Here is a 21,408-nt window from a genome sequence, read left to right on the forward strand (position 1 = left end):
CCGGGCCTTACGCTTGACCCCTGCCATCAGATTTTCTACAGCCACCTTGTCCACCTTCTTCGCCGCAGAAAGCCAGTTTGCCTTGAACTGCTGCTCGCCCTTAGCAGTTTTTTTGGTCTTCTTTAGGTTCCGCTTGACAATAGCCCAGTATTTCTCAATTGGGCGGAGCTCTGGCGTGTTGGGAGGGTTCTTGTCCTTGGGAACCACCTGCACGTTGTTGGCGGCGTACCACTCCATGGCCTTTTTACCGTAATGGTAAGATGCCAAATCCGGCCAAAACAGTACGGAACAACCGTGTTTCTTCAGGAAAGGCAGCAGACGTTTATTGAAACACTCTTTCACGTAAATTTCTTGGTTGACAGTCCCGGAAGCTATGAAAATGCTGCTTTTCAAGCCACAGGTACAGATGGCTTGCCAAACCAGATATTTCTTTGCGAACTTTGACAGTTTCATGTGCTTGAAAACATCTGCTACCTTTCCCCTTCCTTTTGCCGTACACAACTCCTGTCCCGGAAGCTGCTTGTAGTCGGCTTTGACGTAGGTTTCGTCGTCCATTACCACGCAGTCAAACTTCGTCAGCATCGTCGTGTACAGCCTCCGGGATCGCGCTTTGGCCGTCGTATTTTGTTAATCATCGCGATTTGGAGTCACTACCTTCTTGTAAGTCGATAGTCCGGCTCGTTTTTTGGCTCGATGCACGGTTGTAGACGATACACCCAGCTTATTTGCGGCATCTCGGAGAGAGAGGTTAGGGTTTCGCTTGAAACTACCGGCAACTCTCTTTGTCGTCTCAGCGGCTTCCGGTTTTCGATTTCCCCCCGATCCAGACTTCCTGGCTGTCGACAAACGTTCCCCAAACACTTTAATTACATTTGTAACGGTTGATTTGGCAACTTTTAGCGATTTTGCCAACTTTGCGTGCGAGTAGCTCGGATTTTCGCGATGCGCGAGCAAAATTTTGATACGCTGCTCTTCTTGCTTGGACGGCATTTTGACAACTGAAGAGTGAATTCCAAAATCAAAATAGGAGCAACATTCTACACACACACACCTTCAAAATGAGGGGTGTTCAGGTTTTTTAAATGCAAAATTGAAAGAAATACCACAGTGAATCCTGTTCTAAAAATAACCCGGTCCACTAAAACAACATTATTCTTCCCGCGGCAATTGTGGCGATGCAGAGGTATACTCGGTTTCTAGTAACAACGATTGTCAAACTAATCATCCTTTTCCTCTCTAAAGACCGTGACCGTGACGCAACCGGCGTCGGTACTGATCTATAAATAGAATGAATCAATGAACCGTGCAATTTCACTCGTTCTGATCAGTAATAGAGTAGCAACTACGATGTGCACGGCCTAAAACAATCCCAAACAGTGGGTACCCCAAGTAACTATAGGCACGTAATATTGCCTTTTAGCAAAGACAACAAATCAAGAAGACTGGCAACTCTTTCATTTTCTCATACGAACGCTATGAGACAGGTACAATCGTGTCATCTGCCGCTCAAAGGTAAATGCTTCGAACGAATTTGATAGCAAAGATTACATCCTTGAAGCAATATACAAATGTATTGAAAAATTTGAACCATTGTGCTCTTGGCTATCTGTAAGAGTCATGAAGCTACGAATGCTAATTTCGGTCACATGCTAGCATCATTCAAACTGCCTGCGCAAATTCGCTTTAAAAATATTAAACCTGAATTATGTACATTTGTATATACCTTTCAAAATAGTCAATTGCAATCAAATCAATTACAAAACAATCCTTAAATATGGTTATACCCTTAGAAACAGTATCCGAGCAAATTTATTGTTAAGAATTCAGTGTTTTCGAAAATAACGTTATATCGATGCAAAATTTACGTTATATCGAGGTTAAGTTATATCGAAGTATGACTGTTCCAAGAATTGCATTAGTAATGTTATGTGGCAAGTGCAATCATACTCTGTGCCCAGGAAAGTCGAGAAATTTTCCATCCTGAAAAATTCGATTGTTTTTCGGTATTATCGGTACAGTTGAAAAACGAAATAACCCACTAGTGACAATCGATTCTACTCTCGTTATGTACGTGGTAACATAGTGTCGGAAGCTGGGCGCTGTAATTGAACAATGATGCACTATACAGCGCACTACCTGCGACAGTATGTTCAACGTACAGAACGAGAGTAAAATCGATTTTCGCTAGTGGGCTATCCCATTTTTCAACTGTACCGATAGTAATATCTCCAAGAGGTAAGGGGCAAGAGACGGTAAGAGGTGAAAAAATGGTTTTTCCTGATTTATTTTTTCCCATGATTTGTTTTCCGTCAATCTTGTTTTCCGTACTGAGTACCAATGCTACCGACGCCAGGGAGGCAGCTCCCACACCTGGACCCTATCTATCGACCCATGGCAAAATTCTGAGACCCTGCGACCCATTTTGCCCGGCATTAAAAGAATCCCCATATCTAATTTAGTTGGTGTTATTGACAACACGTTTACTGAAAATAAAATTTAGTTTATGCAACGAACGCGCTCGTTTGTGCTACGAATCTATTCGTTGTTATCTGCAACGACATAGATTCGTACTTTGTAAGAATCTGGTTTCGTTTAGATTTCCAAACTCGTTTACTTCGTAATATTCGTGTCTTTTAAGAAGCGTTGTCATGCTCATTACGAATGTTTTATAAAATAATTACGAATTATTCGTGCGAAAAAATGCATGGATTTGAATTAATACGAAGCATTCGTGTACTACCAAAATAATATCGTTCATTGTACGAAAATAAATGCAAATGGACACGAATAAATCGTAAAAATAAAAATAAGTTGTTCAGAAGTCAAAGTAAAATTGTTATTGACATCAATTAACACAGGAGCACTCACAGAAAAGTCAAAATCTTCATTTTTCTTTTGAACCAGGATGTTGAATTCAGTTGCATGTCAGGCAGCATCTCTGACTTATAGTGAGATCGTAGCATGTGCATTAAACTGATGAAAAATTTGAAATTTCCGCTCCACAGTGCTCAAACGGTTCCAAATTGGACTCTGATTAGCCTCCCAAAATTTGAACTCATTTAGTGAAAAGCTGACTTGGCACAAACCATTTGAAGTTTATATGGGAATTGCTATGAAGAAACCAAAATTTCGGTCCATATCTATCTCAAAATTCACCAGTTCACTCTACTTTATAAAATGATAGCTTAGCTTGTTGAAAATTTTCTCAGCTTCAACTTTGTTGAAGACCACTTTTCGATCAAATGTAAGAAACAAAAATTATTAATGATTCAAGTCACTGATGTCTTGTGATTATGCTCAATCAACTGTTCAGCAGGCAACATTGGTGTTTATGGCGCGTAGAATAGAGGACCAAAATCATGGCTACTATGTCACACTGCAGAATACAGTGTTGCCCACAATTCAGTTGCTTAATCTTGCCATAAGATTATCAATCTCTTAAACAATTAATAACTATTTAATTTGACGTTTGCTGAAAAACGTTTTCTGCAAAGTTGTAGCAGATAAAAATTCCCATAAGAATAGCAATAGAATTTGTTAACATATTGTAAAAAGACTAGAAGACAATGAACAAAAAGTTTTGTTTTCCCATAGTAATTTCCATATAAACTTCAAATGGTTTGTGCCAAGTCAGTTTCTTATCAAATGAGTTTAAACTTTCGGAGGCTAATCAGGACCCGATTTGAAACCGTTTGAACACTGTGGAGCGAAAATTTCAAATTTTGCATCAGTCTAATGTGCATGGAGTTTTGAAAACGGCAACGGAATCCAAACCACTATGTGCTGCGGCAGCATGTGGCATGTTCCAGAATCTTTTAAAATATCCCAACCTGATGATATCGATGGTGTGGCCTACACAGCAAAAAATAAATTTTAATATTACACCCAAGAGGATGCACTTCAACCATTTCGAAAATCTCGTGTAATTTTTATAACCACAAAAATAAACAAATACAGTAAAAGCAGCGTAATGTCAGTTCATGCACTGTATTAATGATAATTTTGTCCTTTTTGCAATGTTTTTCGAATGTTTTTCGAATGTTTTTCGTATGTTTATGAAAAGTTTCGTAGTGTTTACGAATGCACGAACTATTCTTGTAGGCAGTGTTTACGTCAATACGAAATTCAGTTCTTGTATTTTACGAATAATGCGCAACATAACTAACAACATGCAATACGAATATTTCGTACAATTACCGAAAAAAGGTCAGCAGCGCCGGTGGTATAGTGGTAAGTGTGATTACCTCTCACCCCAGCAGGCCTGGGTTCAATCCCGGTCAGTGCCGCCGGGATATTCTGAGGCATAACATCTCTGATCACGCCTTCCTTCGGAAGGGAAGTAAAGAAGTTGAACCCCGCACAGCAAAAAATTAATTTTAATATGATATAAAAGTGGATGCACTTCAATCGTGTCGAAAATATGGTGTAATATTACTTGCCAATAAAGGGAAAATGATCATTAATACAGTGCATTTGCTGACATTACGTTGCCTTTACTGGATTTATTTATTTGTGTGGCTATAAAAATAACATGAGATTTTCGACATGATTGAAGTGCATCCTCTTGGATGTAATATTAAAATTTATTTTTTGATGCGCGGTTCATGAGTTTATGGGCCGATAGGTAGGGTCCAGGTGTGGAAGCTGCCTCGCTAGAGTCGGTAGCATTGGTGCTCAGCACGGAAAACAAGATCGACGGAAAACAAATCAAGGAAAAAAAACGAAAAAAGGTTTTATGTACTTAACCCGTTTCTACGAAATGAGCGTGGAAAAATAACGAAACAATATTTTCAGTGTAAACGAGAACTTGGTATTCATGTGGAGAAAAGTGTTAGTTTCTAATAATTTAAACGTGATAGTACCTTGACAATAAACAAAAATTATCAAATAAAATAATCCTATTGATTTCATCACTGATGCAAAAGCAATTTTCTCACTGATTCTAGAGTTTTATGCCTTAGCATTAGGTTTTGCATTCTAAGAACGTTTTTCAAGAGGCTAGGGGCCGGTTGACTGTGAGGCCATTGTAGCTATTGGTCAATGTTCCAGTAGGTCCGGAGAGTGATACAATGAACGTACTTTCTTCGTGATCCTTGGTCTTCATCGAGTGATTTCGCCAACAGGCTTTACAGAACACCAATTTTTACCATTCCACTTAATGTCCGGTGGTCAAGATCAGTAAAATTGTTTGTTTGTTCTAAAAATGCACAACAAACTCGCTTACAATTAGGTGAACACAGTTTGACAATTGTATGTATGTATGTATGTAAGGTAGCCACCATCCCTTCAAAGATCTTGTCTTGTATGTAGCTCCACTTAATAGCAAGATCAATTTGAGCTATCGATCTGAATTCACAATATCGCTGTATGAAGGGCCAAAAACGGAGGTGCGGACCCGTAAGCAGAGACACTTACGCGAAATCCACGGGAATTCAAGAATCTCCTTCCAACGATACGATCCAACAAATCGAATAACACAATTCGCAATACTTATTAATCTTCCTACAGGATGGTTTGTAAAGAAGGGCGCGTCAATTTCCCTGAAACTGTTGAAATAAAATTCACACCACCACAATCGGATCGGTAGGATAAAGAAAATGATAGTATTTAGTCCCTTCTAGACTCCGGTTGTCATACCACTCCATCGTCCAGTTTCAGGTCAATTGATACCCTGATGCTGCCTCCCAACCCAGTATTTATTTGTATAATGAAAATATATGTAATGTAGAATGAAATATATCAGAACATAAATTATGAAATAATGAATATAATTTTATAACGATAAAATAGTTGATATTCTGCACTGAAAATAATAAATATTTCACATATAATAAGATGCAGCTCTATTTTTCCTCAGCTCACAATATCAAGTGGATGTAACACTGAAATTTCAAGGTTATATTAAGCAATTATATATTTTTATCTCTAATTATACTTGATATTATCTCTTTACAATAATGTAAGGATGTAAATGTAAGGTGTAAAGTGTGATGTATAACTGACAGGACTAACAATAAAATGGGAATCTCATCTAAATGATGCCATGCACAATGAGAAATATTTTATATATTATAACCTGTATAAAAAATATATGCATATAATGTTAATAATTTCGATGAGTAATGCAACACAATATATGTATTTATTATTGTTCCAGCTAATGTTGGTTAGGTAGATCTAGTAGTCTGCAGAAGGTTGATTATATTAATATTTGTCTTTTTGTGATTTATCATCGAAGAGCTGAAATAAACCTGAATAATTTATATCGATGAATCCAGCATTTCAGATATGTTTTGGATTTCTTTTGAATGGATAGATTATCCTTGTTTTATTTGAATTTCAACATTTTTTGGTCCATGAAGAAGTATGCTGTTGAAGTGAACAATAAAATGAAAATAAATAATTTCAATATGTGCCTCCCTTAGATCAACCGCCAAAGGCATAGTTACTTGGCACCGTCAAGCATCGTGCCATCATTAAAAATAAATTAATATGAACGCATGAAAAAATACTGCTGTTTTTTGCTCATCTGTTCAATCACTAGTTTTCAATCACTTGTAAAACTTAAACTAGATTGCTATGTGATACAAAAACACCCATCCAAATTTACTCTCATTTAATCAACATAATCATAGATCAAAATTTGTGCAATGTACAGTTTGAACTGATGGGCGCGTGATTGATACTTCGGAATTTGGGCTGCCTATTATGACTGGTTGCTCACTTTCTAAAGGCGGGGCATGGAAAACCAATCTAAAGTTAGGCACTCCACTCCGAAATCTGTGGTAGGGAATCTAGTATCATTTATAACAAAACGTCATTGATTATGTCATTGAGAGAAATTGTCCAATGTAACATGTCCGATGTACAACTTGATTAGTCAAAACGTCATATGGTAATATGTGATTTTTTTTTAATATATTTTAGCATTAATTTCAAAATAAAATTGCGATTTTACTGTTTCTACTGAATTTTCAACGTTATTATTCACTGTCTACGGTAATAATAGTGTTGCAAAATGTATGCATTCATGGCGGAAAATGGCAGATATGTTTCATTGGTCCTTCTGAAAAGTTACGCGATAATTTTCTGTTTGCTTCTAGAACCGTCAATTGAGACAAAATTAAACACAAAATAAAAAAAAACCCTACGCATGCACGGTACGAACCAAACATGGCTCCACTCATCGATGGGTTCCATTCTAATAACCAATGAGTAGCTGCCAACAATTCAACAGTTCGACAGTGAGCATGCATAGCACACGCGGTGATCGATTCTCCTCATCGACCTTCTCTTGCTGCATTGCTGCAGCTAAGCGAACCAATTTTCTAGCATTTGTTCAATGCAGAGTTGTAGCAGGTTGTATAGGCTATCAAATGCAACAGCAAACGCACCGAGAAGCGTTAAATCTAGCGAGTTATTAACAAAAGAGAAAGTCGACGAAAAGAACCGATCATCGCGCCCACGTCCCCATGCATGCTCACTGTACTTGTTAATGGTTACAGTTACTACAATTAACCCACAATTCAAGCTGAACACTGCGTCAGGTCCCAAGTAACACTCACAGACTCTCGTCGTCGACCCCCTCCCTGCAACCTCACATCAGCGCTCAGACATTCCCTGCTATCGCCCGCTCACAGATCGACGAAAGAAGCCAATTTCTCTAGACCAACAACCGGAACTGGCGGAACAACCAAACACAATTCTCTCGACACTCAAAGCACACAAGGTGAACACAATTTGACAATTTCATATAAATTTAGGTGCCTAGAAACTGATATATACGAGTGCTATTTTAGCATAAAATCAAGTCATACTTAACAGACGCACAAGCTAACTCAATCAAACGTATTTTTCGTCGAGTAACGAACTTTTCAGTCTCGGAGATATTAATTTTACATGATATGTTCATTTACGTCTCATCCTTTATGTGAAATAAGGATTCCGTCACGTGTAAATTTAGTTATTTCTGTGTTAAGGTCAGTGCGTGCCTAAATCAACCAGCTCTAACTTTTTGGATTAAATATCCAGGGTGTACTTCACCTGATGGTTTGTGGTGCAGCATGACGCTGACCCGTACTGTGTGTAATTAGAGCATTGGCTTTTAGGTCATTTATATTTTGAGTTATTTTAGCTGTTGGATTTAATTAATGGTCACCGTAGGTTTATGATTTTAACTTGGTATTAAGCTTTAAAATTTAGGTTAAGTTTTAGTTCTAGCGTAACAAACTGTAACAAACAATAATTTAAATTTTCATGCAAATTGGAGAAGATAACGTCTGATCGATTTGTCATAAGGCGTGGAACTGCTGCATCTGATTTTACACTTCATTCTAAAGCTTTGTAACGACATTGGATTTGCTTCTTCAGGAAGATGCAGATTGTAAAAATGAATTTCGATCAGAGTGCATCACTTCTTTTAAAAAAATATCTCTACCTTTGCCTTCCTCGTGTAATATTATGCCGATTATTTATGAGATTAACTAGCCACAGGCTAAACATCTCATAATAAAATATAAAAAAATGCCATGTTCAGACTAAGCAGCTAAAATATACTTTGACTATATGTTTTTAGTATTACTTCTACGTGAAGTCAACGATTTACATAGTTGAAGATGCTAATTTCAAATAACAGACTGTAGTGGTAATTTTTATACGATAGATGAAGTAGATGAAAGCATAGAGTTGATAGTTCCGTTAGAGTACGGCAGTGTGAAGATTGTATATAGATATTAGAATAGCGAACTAGGACAACTTTTAAGGAAGGTACAAATCGGTTTTTTCATCTCTCTTTACCAAACTCCCCCTTTGGAGAGCGGCCAGTGGTGGCAAGGGGGGACACCCCTCACCATCCCTCTCCAAAAGGGGAGTTTGGTAAAGAGAGATGAAAAAACCGATTTGTACCTTCCTTAAAAGTTGTCCTAGTTCGCTATTCTAATATCTATATACAATCTTCACACTGCCGTACTCTAATGGAACTATCAACTCTATGCTTTCATCTACTCCATCTATCGTATAAAAATTACCACTACAGTCTGTTATTTGAAATTAGCATCTTCAACTAAGTTAAAATATGTTAGAATGCTATTTTGACAAAATAATGTGTGTCGATAATTATTATAAGGGATGATGCATAAATGATGTAGCATTTTAAGGTTACCAGCCATGAAGAAAAATACACTACATTTACCGTTTGTTTACGTTCTGTGAAGCACCAACTGTGGTCTCTCTCCTTGTAGTGTATTTTTCTTCATGGCTGGTCCTCCTAAAATGCTACCTCATTTGTGCATGTTCCCTAACATGTTATATTTCTGTAGTCTGAACAAGGTATTGAAAATCCTCGTTTCATTTTGGACTATCCGGGGTATTCGGAACATGCATGAGTGCTGTTAATGTTATACTCTCAATATCAGTTCTCCAGGAGTATCCATAGCATTTCCTGGTCAAAGGGACTGTATCATTAGGAGAATTAGTCTCCAACTTGAAGGCAAATTAGTTCAACAAAAAATTTGCAATAGCCATAACAGCTTTTGAAAAAATTACTTCAAACGTCAGGAACAGCTTGATTTGTTTTCCCTATAATGCACACTGGGCCAGAAATGCAATCTAGCGGAGCAAAATTAATAACTCTTAAACGAAGCATTTCCGTGACTTGGTGTCTTGGTAAAGTTTCTCAGCATAATAAGGACCATCTATTGACAAACAAATAGTTCAAAACTCTTCCGCAAAGATGACGCCACAATCTAACTTCTTTCGCTGACGTTTTGGAGACTCGATGTCTTGGGCAAAGTTGTTGACAAAATAAACAACTCTTTTCAAGACGTAAATTTCCACAGCCTACTGGTTCCGATTTATATGGAGTTAAAGAAATTTTTTTCGAAAATATGTTTTTTTTTCTTTCTGTTTCTTTCTGTTGTTGACAACCATATAATGTTATATTTTTCTCTTATGCAAATGCAATAAATAAATAACTTTTGTGAATAAACATACTGGTTTAAGCTTCAAATTTTAAAGATATTATTGAAAAACCGAAAAAACAACAATTTTTGAACTTTAATATCTTGCAAAGCACAAAAAATCGCAACCTGACATTTTCAGCTAAAATTTAACAATACTCGATGAACAAAATATCAAAATTTGAGAGGTATATTTTGGTGTTTTTGAGATTTCTTCATTTTAGTGGAGCATGTATTAATACTATAACTTTTTTTAATGCATTGAAATGGCGTTTTGAAGACTTTACTTCTTGAGCAAAGTTGTTTAGCTTGATAAAAAAAAACAACTCTTCTCAAAAAATCAAAACTTCACAGCCTACTGTTTACGAGTTATATGGAATTACAGAAAAACATGTGAAAATAAGTGTTTTAATTTTAAACATATTTTTTAAATGCATATAACTCGAAAAATCAGAGCGCTTGGTTGAAAACCCACCGAGACAAAGCGGTGGGTGTAACTCAGTGGGTAACGCGTTCTTCGGGGAAAAGCTGTACTATAACAAAAAATGCTCAGTATGCATGAAGCAGCCGATTTCATCATGGAAATTCTATTAACAACCAAGAATTAATCGTTTGAGGCATACTGAAGCATTATGAAGGTGATTTGTTTCACTATGGGAAATCATCATAGTTTCAAATATAAAGAGACTAAATATAACTATTTGCTTCAGAACCGTCAACCTCCATGTCCATGGGTGATGGTTGAGATGAGGGTTCAAACGTCAGAAGCGTCTTGTTTGTCCGCCATTAGTTAGGGTTTGATAACAACATTTAACTTTGTCTGTCATATCTCTGGAACCAGAACTTTTGATACGATTCCACCGGAGCTAAAAACACACAATCTGAAATGTGTTCTACTCAATTCGGTTCGCCGAGAAAATGAAGTGAGTAGCACACATCCACACATATACGACACATACCCACACACACCGACATTTTCTGATCTCGGTATTTGACACTCGAACCTTTGTGTCAAAATCTGTTTTTCAAATTATATTATATCCTTTTGGTATACCTCGGTGTACGAGAATATCAAACATGTTTTAATATTGCTACCACGCAAATAGCAATTCACCATACAATTCAGGAGGCAATAGGTTTCTAGAAATTCATGGATACCATTTTGATGATTGCAAGTGAATTAAGACAAGCAGCACCGGTGGTGTAGTGGTAAGCGTGATTGCCTATCACCCCAAAAGGCCCGGGTACAATCCCAGTCGGCACCGCCGGGAGTTTCTTGAGGCATAGAATCACTGATCACACTTTCCTTCGGAATGGAAGTAAGGCCGTTGGTTCCCGGTACATGAGTTTGAGGGGTCGATAGCTAGGGTCAAGGTGTGGGAGCTGCCTCCCTGGCGTCGGTAGCATTGGTACTCAGTATAGAAATCAAATAAAAGAAAAAAAAAGTTAATTAGGAATTCAAAAAATATTGAGGTTCTTAATTAAAAGCTGTGAATGTGCTCAAATCACATATATTAGAGTGCAGCTCTAATACAAAACTTCCATAAACGAACGATAACCCAAATTACCTCTCACCCCAGCAGGCCTGGGTTCAATCCCAGTCGGCGCCGCCGGGATGTTCTGAGGCATAACATCTCTGATCACGCCTTCCTTCGGATGGGAAGTAAAGCCGTTGGTCCCCGGTTCATGAGTTCATGGGTCGATAGGTAGGGTCCAGGTGTGGGAGCTGCCTTCCTGGCACGTCGGTAGCATTGGTGCTCAGCACGGAAAACAAGATCGACGGAAAAAAACAAACCAAAGGATAACCCAAATGATTGAGCTATTCCACAAATGATGTGGATGATACCCCGAACACGTCGTTAAGAAAATTAACCATACCATTTTTATTAGGGAGGCGTGTAGTTTCAGTGTGAAGTGAATAACCAGGAAAAAAGAAAAGCCTCATCCTAGTAATTAAAACAAGCCTTTTCAGACTAAAAACAAACAGCTTCGAAAAAAACGCACAGCCATGTGACATTGATCACTTAATCTCGATAACATCTTAATTCAAGGGTTCGCAGCAGAAAGCTGTCATCGTCCACTTGCCACGAAGGGTACAATAATTCTACCCAGACAACCGTTGCAATGATTGCGACAAAACTCACTCGCAAAGGCCGCCTGTTGTGATTCATAGCCGTAGATTTGTGCTGATTATACGTTACCTCCAATCGCTGCTATTGTGCACTTTGTAGCTACAACGTTCGTATACAGCACTTTGCTAGTGGTGGAGGCCTACCGCGGTACCTCAAGCTTTACATCGTATATTTATATGTGCGTACTACCGTCTAAGATTAAATTCAGCGGATAAGAAAAGAGGAAGGAAAATTATCAGGCTGTATCTATTACAAATCAAGTTATCGATAAAGGGAGTGTCCATTCAGCAGGCAACCTTCAATAGCCTTGCACTGAACAAGAACATGTGCAAGTGAGAGATGTGTGTGAATGATTATTGCTTTTTTTTTGTGACTTTGAACTTCAATCGCATAGATTGATTTGTCTGCTACTCGATCAATTGAAGTTGCATTTATTGCTAATCATAATATGCGGTAATTGCCATGAAATTACAAAACAGTTCCGGTAGCTACCATTCTAAAAACAGATCTGAAAGTTGCTAGTAATTACTATTCATCGAGAAAAACGATTATTAGTCGTTAGAGTGATTGACCCCAAAAAACTGCAAATCGTACGTTTACCAATTATATACACACTTAGAAAAAATCATGTAAATTTAGGTGCTCTGAGAGTGACATATACGAGCGTCAATTTTGACATAAATTTGAGTCATAACAGATGCGAAATACAGCTCAATCAAACGTACATTTCGTCAAGCAACGAACATTTCAGTCTCGGAGAACTTAATATTACATGACCTGTTTGTTTACGTCTCATCTTTTATGTCAACGACGGATTCCGTCACGAGTAAAATTAGTTATTTCTAAGTGTGTAGTCACAATCGATTGCCAGCCTAATTTCGCTGCCGCCAATCACATCCGATATCGGCATCCTTCAACCCTGCAGAGTACAATCTACGGAGCACATTCAACTGCATATCAGCCTCGGTCACTTTTTCACTTGGGCTCGTGCTTCCCCTCTTGCGATGATTTTGTTCCGATTGGCCATTTGATCATCACCTGCACCACACTACAATGCAAACAGAAGCCTAGCAGTTCCACTTGGTGAAGCACGCTTTAATTTTATATGTAGGTAGGTAAGTGAACGCCAAACTGCCATCCGCTTTGAGCCTCTCAGAACGATCACGCAGCTATCTGAAAAACAACAATAACGAAGAAAAAAAATCTTCACCAACCCCCTTCTCGTCGAGAGCAAGGAATGCGTCCAGTAAGGCAAGTCCGCGTGGTTGAAACCATTTTTTATTGTTGTTACCGGTCAAAGTGAGGAAAAAATATTCCAAGGTCAATCTCCAGATATTGCGCGGGCCATTGGAGTGTTCGGTGGACGATAAACTTGTGAACCGTTCGATGTGCGCTGCTGGTTTAGCTGATGGGCATAGTTGTGTGCTCAGTTCGGCGAGGTTCTGACACAAGACAAGGAATGGATTTTTCAAAGTCCGCGTTGGAGTGTGAACTTTGCAGGTGGTGTTTATGTTGTTGGGTGATTTTTTTCATTCTATATCTCACCGATTGGGGATCGTCAATTATATTTCGTGATATTGTAGGTTCACCACTTGTAGGAAGTGGAATTAATTGTATGACGGTGGTCTGATTTTTTTTATATCGTATCGTTTCGTATAGACGACTAATGGAGCTGGTTTAGCTCAGAAAGGGGTGCTGATGGATTTGAATTCCTCAAAATGTTTATCTTTGGTAACAATCGATACATGGGTGTAAATTGTTCGATCGTGATTCGTTGCTATTAATCTTAGTGGTGAGTTCTTGCATACTTTCTGATGAAATACTGCCCAACTGTTCAGACCGTATTTGTTGATTTTATGGATGGTTATCTATCAATCGCTGCGCAATATTAAACCGAGACGACGAGTGATTGGATTTGCGTTTGCTAAACCGGATATTGTGAGCCTTATGGATTACCTTAATGACGGTAAGCTCCAACTCGGATTAAATTTTAATACCGACCCTATTTGGATGATCTGCAAAATGTTTGTTAAGAGTCGTGCTGATGAACTCTGATGTCGACATCAATGCAGCCGGACATTCTTGACTGGGATTTAATCCGATGATAATACCGGTTGGTGCTTACCACCATAAGAGAGTTTAAAAATAGGGGAGGTGAATGTTAAATGGGCAGGCGGGTACTCGTTTGGTTGGGAAAACGTTAAATATCACTGTTTTTATCATGCACCTATCTTGCTTCCTTATTTCATGACAATCAAATAATTCAGTAATTTTCTAAAACAGTCAAGTGAGCAGAATGAAAAAATGTGAGACGCCATCCTCAAAATGAATTCAGAGTTATTAATGTTCTTATTATTTTTTTTATCATGAGTTCGCTTTGAGAATTGGTCGAAAACGGTTGTGTTTTTTCACCACTGCAGACATTTATTTTATTTATATTTTTGAGTTCGGCTGTCTTTGTGCTGGCGTGGATTTTTTCGGTGCTAGCACTTGATTAGTTGGGCGCGATAATTTGATCTGGAAAGGTTTGTGTTGATGTTTCCCCCTGTTGTGCTCTCGCTTCCCTTTGTTGCCGGTGTGACTCGACCGCACTGAGCTATTGTTAGGTTTGAGCGATGTGCATTGCTTTTGTGCACAGAGTGATTTGAAAAAGAATAGTGTTTTATAGTTATTGTGTGGTTGAATCGCTGGATAAGCAATTGTTTATAATAAAGCATCGGGAATACGCTCCCGGATATATTGATTTGGTGAGTACGTTCCAGTTGAAGATTGTTCTTATACATTTCTCGGTTGCATTTTCGAGAGAACGTGTCTGCTTTTGTGGCCAGTGCGTTTGATGGTCGGTTTGGTGTGGCTGGTGGCTCACCTGCGCGTGCTGGCGCCGCTGTTAGGTAGGGGAAAATTTCCCCTATCTGATGGTGATGTTGGCATGCGTAGGAGAGATGCCGGTTGCACCAGATCGGGGATCGGATTAATTGTTTGCGGGAGCGGATGCGTCCCTTCGGAGGAGTAATCGAGATTTCCCATTTTCGAGAGGGATGACCTCGATCGCATAAGGCATGTTCCTCGGTTTTTACGTTTAGGTTCCTACGAATAATGCATTAAGATTTTTTTTCATGTAGAAGCATGATTCGTTAAGAAAATAAATGTCGCGATCGAACATGCAAGCTTGTCACTCGACTGATTAGTTTTTTATGTGTTATTAGGTGTGTCCTTAACACGATCATGAGGGCCATGGTTGAAGACTGACGGTAGTCACGCCGGGTCGTGTTTGATTATGTGGTTTGGTGGTTTTGATGCGGTAGTTTGACGCATGTTTTTTTTTGCAATAATTTTACTAGGAAAAAAGGGAAAAAACTGTCATAACTACTAAACAATTTAAAAAATGTAGGTCTTCATCACAACTATAGATGTTAAGAATCGAGATAAAGTTACATGGTATATGAGAGACAACTTTTGTCAATGTGATAAAATGAAATATTATTATTATCTTGTGTATTTCACATGATGATCATTCGTACCTAACTAACCAGTACAAATTACGATATTTAACGGCGCCGGTGGTGTAGTGGTAAGCGTGATTACCTCTCACCCCAGCAGGCCTGGGTTCTGAGGCATAACATCTCTGATCACGCCTTCCTTAGGATGGGAAGTAAAGCCGTTGGTCCCCGGTTCATGAGTTGATGGGTCGATAGGTAGGGTCCAGGTGTGGGAGCTGCCTTCCTGGCACGTCGGTAGCATTGGTGCTCAGCACGGAAAACAAGATCGACGGAAAAAACAAACCAAAGGAAAAAAAAAAATAAATTACGATATTTATGAGAAATAAATCAATAATTCTGGAAAACTTTATATCTTATGCGTGTAACCTCACTGCTAAATAATCAACAAAAATGCTTTTACCAACTTTACCATTGAACGCTCATTTTATTCAAATTTTTACATCCATCCCCAACAAAAAATTCCACAAAAAAGCATTTTTGTTAATAAATTATTGTTTTTTAAATACTATATTTCTAACATTCAAAGTGTTTTTATGTTACTTCATACGTGAAGTTAGCGATTTTCAGAGTTGGTTGGAAATGCTAACATGAAGCTTTAGTGTGATGATTTATTAGCTAGAGAATGATCTTTAGAAGAGGGTAGGTGGATAGTTCCGTTAGAGTACGGCAGCCGCAGTCAGTTTATGAGCAAAATAGGGACGCACATTTTTTGCCTGTAGACTTGGAGACATACTTCAAGTCTCCGCGTACAACGTACGGGTTAGGCAAAAGATGTGCGTCTATCTTCAAAAAACTATCGCATTAATGGCCCTTCGCTCATTTTCAACTTCTATTCAATTTTCATACTGCATCCACCTACCCTCTTCTAAAAATCATTCTCTAGCTAATAAACCATCACACTAAAGCTTCATGGTAGCATTTCCAACCAACTCTATATTTCTAAGTTAATATCTTTATTTCGTATAAAAAAAAATAAGTTAAAGTAAAATTATACTATTGAGATTTATTTTCACCATGAAGAATCCCCTAAGGGTGTCCATTTTACCTCCACCACCCCTATATGAATCACCCTGCAATGGGTTTTTCCTCAATAGTTAGGACGATCTGGAAATGTGGATTGGTCGCCTGTTTGTTTACTACATTTTTCCTATTGAATGTCACACCACGTTCCACGAGATAGTGTTGAAAAATAGAGACAAATTCACATTGTTCGACTCGTTTTCTCATTCATAGATGCAACCCCGGATGGTTTATCGGAGAACTAAAATTGAGACAACTACACAGCAAAAAAATAATTTTGATATCACATCAAAGTGGATGCACTACAATCATGTCGAAAATTTCATGTAATTTTTATGACCACATAAATAAACAAATGCAGTAAAAGCAGCGTAATGTCAGTTCATGCATTGTATTAATGATAATTTTGTCCTTTTTAGCAAGTAATATTACACCATATTTTCGACATGATTGTAGTGCATCCACTTTGACGTGATATCAAAATTATTTTTTTGCTGTGTACTTACCAACACAGCAAAAAATTAATTTTGATATCACATTAAAGTGGATGCACTTCAATCGTGTCGAAAATATGGTGTAATATTACTTGCCAAAATGGACAAAATTATCATTAATATAGTGCATGAACTGACATTACCCTGCTTTTACTACATTTGTTTATTTTTGTGGCCATAAAAATTACATGAGATTTTCAACATGATTGAAGTGCATGCTCTTGGATGTAATATTAAAACATATTTTTTGCTATGAACTAATCCAACTAAGATGCTATTGTGGCTCGATGACCAAAATAATTCATCAAAATTATTTGGCAGTCTACTTGTGGTATTTCCAAATGACCGTAGCAACCTGAATAGTGCCAAATAACGTGGCGTCTTAATTGCGTTATCCAAGCGTCTAAGCTGCTGCTTTGATCCTGCTCCGGTTTGTAGTTCCCTTGAGCAGAGGTGAGTCAAAATTACGACGCCACATAGATCATTAAGTATTAGGCATTATGTACCTACATCCAGATCGGAAATCTGATTGTATGATATGTTGTCTCCACTAGAACAAAACGACCTCGTTTTGTTATTTGGTGACCACAATCAATCTGGGCCAACTTTAAACGTACTTGCAAACGATCATCGAACCATTGATGATCTTCGTTCAAGTATACCTGCTTCCTGCTGTTTCAGTATGCATGGTTAACTAAAATCAACACGATACTAAACAGAACTCTGCTTGATCTCATTCAGGTGAGTACAGTACTGGAATATTTGCTCTTGAAGCCTCATAGCCTTTGATAAGCCTCGACGCCAATCAGTTGGAAAGTCCAATAAATCTATCGGTACATGTTCACTGCAATAACACCGTTGATATAAATGAGCTCGACTTTCGTAGAACTTATTTCGATATGCTGAGTCACTAACTCGCCCAGGCAGATTGATAGTTCCTTGACTTGTGCTTTGCTATTAATTAACTATTTCGATGAAAGTTCCTGTAGTTAATAATAAAACTGCTCTGAAGATCTCTGATCTTCCTCGAAATACTTGGAACATCTATGAAAATAATAGGATTTCTCAAAAATCTTTAAACGTCTCTGGACTGGATCCCTAAAGATCTCGGAACTTTGTTAAAGTTTTCGTAAATGCCTAGAGTATCATGGAACTAATGTAAAGTTCCTGAAATTTGCTCGAAGTTAATTGAATTGCTCTGAGGATCTCTGATCATCTTTGATGTTTGGAATACTATCCTGAAGTTCTTGGTACTTTCCTTAAATTAATGGAACTATCCTTAAAATCTTAGATCTTCCCTGAAAATGTGTCTGAAATTTCAAGAACTTCTTACTGGGTTAGGGGACGCAGAACATATTTCTCGCTTAACATTCGAAAATGGGCTATCATCTTTTGTAAACAAAACACGTAATTCCCTTTACACGCGAATCTAAGCTTGCCTATACAAACCAACAACACCATCTAAAAGTGGAAACATTCCCCTTCCCGATAGTGTTGTTGGTTTACGTAGCCAAGGTTCGTTTCGTATGAAAAGCACATTATAAATTTTGCTTACAAAAGCTGATAGACCAATTTCAAATGTTACGCGAGATTTCAAACATTTCAACAGTAGTTTTTTGGTACCAACACCAGAATTCTGTTCATGAATATATGCTCGCTGTATTCAACTTGCCAACAGGAACACAGTGAACACATTGCTTTTTAGAGAATATCGGTTTAAATCGAAAAACTGCTATGAAATTTTAGAAAACGATTTTCAGTTCTGAAAGTTTTGCTGATATTCATGGAGCTGTCCTGAATTTATCGATTCTAACTTTCACAGATCATTAAGCTTGTCCCAATATTTCAATGATCCTGAAATTATTGTGAATGTCCTTGAGATCTCTGCGCTTTTTCGAAGGTTACTAGAGCTAGCCCGAGGTTCATGGAACTTTTTTTTAAAGATTCCACAATTTTCTGAAAGTTCTTTGCACATTTTCTTAGAGTTTTCTTTAGCTATTTCTTAGGTTCTCCTTTAAAGCTTCTACAATTTTTTGACCATCCTGAAGTTCTATAATCTCTTCTGAAGTTCTTGAAAGTTTTCTGAAAGAATTGCGCTGAATGTAATAAAACTGCCCTAAAGATAGGGATCTTGGTACTATCCTGTCTGTCCCAACGTTTTCTGCAGTTCCGAGAATTTTTAAGGATTCTTGTAAGGTTCTTGTTATTTCCTGAATGTTATGGACCTACCATAAAATACTCAAAATTTACCTGAGGTTATCGGAGCTTAACTGAAATTCTTCGAACTTCACTGAAGATTCACTGGAGCTCTCGGAACTTCCCTGAAGTTCCGGAAATTTTTCTGATAATCATGGCACTGTCCGGAATTCTCATAACTGCTGATGCTACATAGCATCTAATTAGAGCTTTATAATCAACTGATGTTTTGGCGACTTCAGTAAAGTTCTTGCAATTTTTATGAAGTTGTAGCTCTTTGATCTTTATTGAAGTTCTCAAAATTTTCCTGAAATCAATGAAACTCCTCTGAAGCTATCGGAATTAACCTTAAAGATCTTAAAACTTCCATGTTCTTCTGGAAATTATTGAAGTTCTCGAAACTACACTTTACATTCATGGAACTTCCATAAAATTTTCAAAACTTCTCGAAGATTTCTGCAATTTTTGTGATGTTAATGGAATTAAGTTTCCATAAGTTCTCGGAACTTCATTCAAGTTCCTGCAAATTTCCTGACGTTCATGGGACTCCCGACTTTTTTGGAGTTTTGTGGACTTTGTACTTGTAACATTTGTAATGTTACTGAAATTTTTCTGAAGTTAATCGAGCGAACCTGAAGTACTTAAAAGTTTTCTGAATTTTTCAGAACAAGTTTTTTTCTGAATTTCCTTGAATGTCTCAGGACATCTATAATGTTCCTGAAATTTTCCTCAAGTTAATGGAACTGTCCTAAAGTTCTCTGATATATACCACGTAAACAAAACGTATGAAAACCGCCCTAGAAGGTTGATACATTCACACGATAAAATATTTTCAAAAATGTTTGGATTATGATTTTCCATGCAATTTAAGCAGCTAAAGCCAATAAATTTATTTTTCATGCGCCGAGATTTTATCTCCAGCATTTGTTTTGATCACGAGGGGCAGAGCAATACTTCACCATTTAGAGAACGCCTAATAAAATGGTTCATGCAACAATTCCAAACAATACACTACTGTACACTGAGATTATTATTCCATAAAATTTCATAGAAATATCGAATGGTTTTTGCGCCAAGATTTTATGTTGGATTTCATACGATCGGATCAAAAAGAACTGTCTGATTTTTCCAACCTGCCGTTACATGATTTTTCACGACTTTGGATTTGAATACAAACGATGATGGATCTGGATGATGGATTTAACTATTAATTACGTCTTTTCGTTATGTGGGAATTCAATAAAAACTAATTCATTGGCAACATTCACTCGTTTCTCATTCAATTTACTTACTCACTTTCTACAACATTTGACGAATTTTCCCGTTGAAACGTTGGCTGCAATAGATTGATATCCTGATGCAATCGGTGTTGATAGACCGATGCAGCTGCGAAAACTGGAAAAAAAGTTCAAAGGATTCGACAAACTTCTCGTTCCGTTAGCGTTCGACTTTGATGCAATTGGGGAAGTCCGTCGGTGCAGCTATGTGCGATGGAAGCGGAAGCTCCAGAAGCTTATCTGTAAATTTAAAACTATAGAATTAAGAACATAAATAACTTAAATTTGATTCAACTTAAAGGTTTACGAAGCCTTATACACCCAAGTAACAATTCAGTAACCATTTGTCATCCACTCTGATTAATGATGGTTTTATAACGGTTATGAACAATCCATTGAGTTTAAATACAGCATTTCAAAGTGTAAAACATTCCTGCTTAGTAATTCAGCTTTTTGCTGTTTTAAAACCTTTTATAGTCTAGCAAGAAAGTCAAAAACTGTTCTGGAATTCAAGCATAAACGTCATTAGCAATTGTTAATGGAGCATCATAAATCGTACACGTATACATTATAGATCATGTAAATTTATGAGATATGGCATTAGCTATCTTATAAATTGTATTCACCCGTCCATCATTGTAAACAAAATTTCTTGCAAGTTGATAGTTTACGTGAAAAGGAAGTTTACATGCAGGAATGCTTGCATGTGTGGATGTTTAAATCACTAGCATAATACCATTTTTTTCTGTGTGCGATGCAGTTTATGAAAATTGACGCACCCTTCTTAAAATTGATTGACGCACCCTTCTTAACAAACTATCCTGTAGGAAGCT

The sequence above is a fragment of the Ochlerotatus camptorhynchus genome, unplaced genomic scaffold (assembly GCF_037179485.1).
Source record: "Ochlerotatus camptorhynchus isolate MF236.1 unplaced genomic scaffold, CSIRO-AGI_Acam_v1.1 ptg000544l, whole genome shotgun sequence".
NCBI classification, from domain to species: domain Eukaryota; kingdom Metazoa; phylum Arthropoda; class Insecta; order Diptera; family Culicidae; genus Ochlerotatus; species Ochlerotatus camptorhynchus.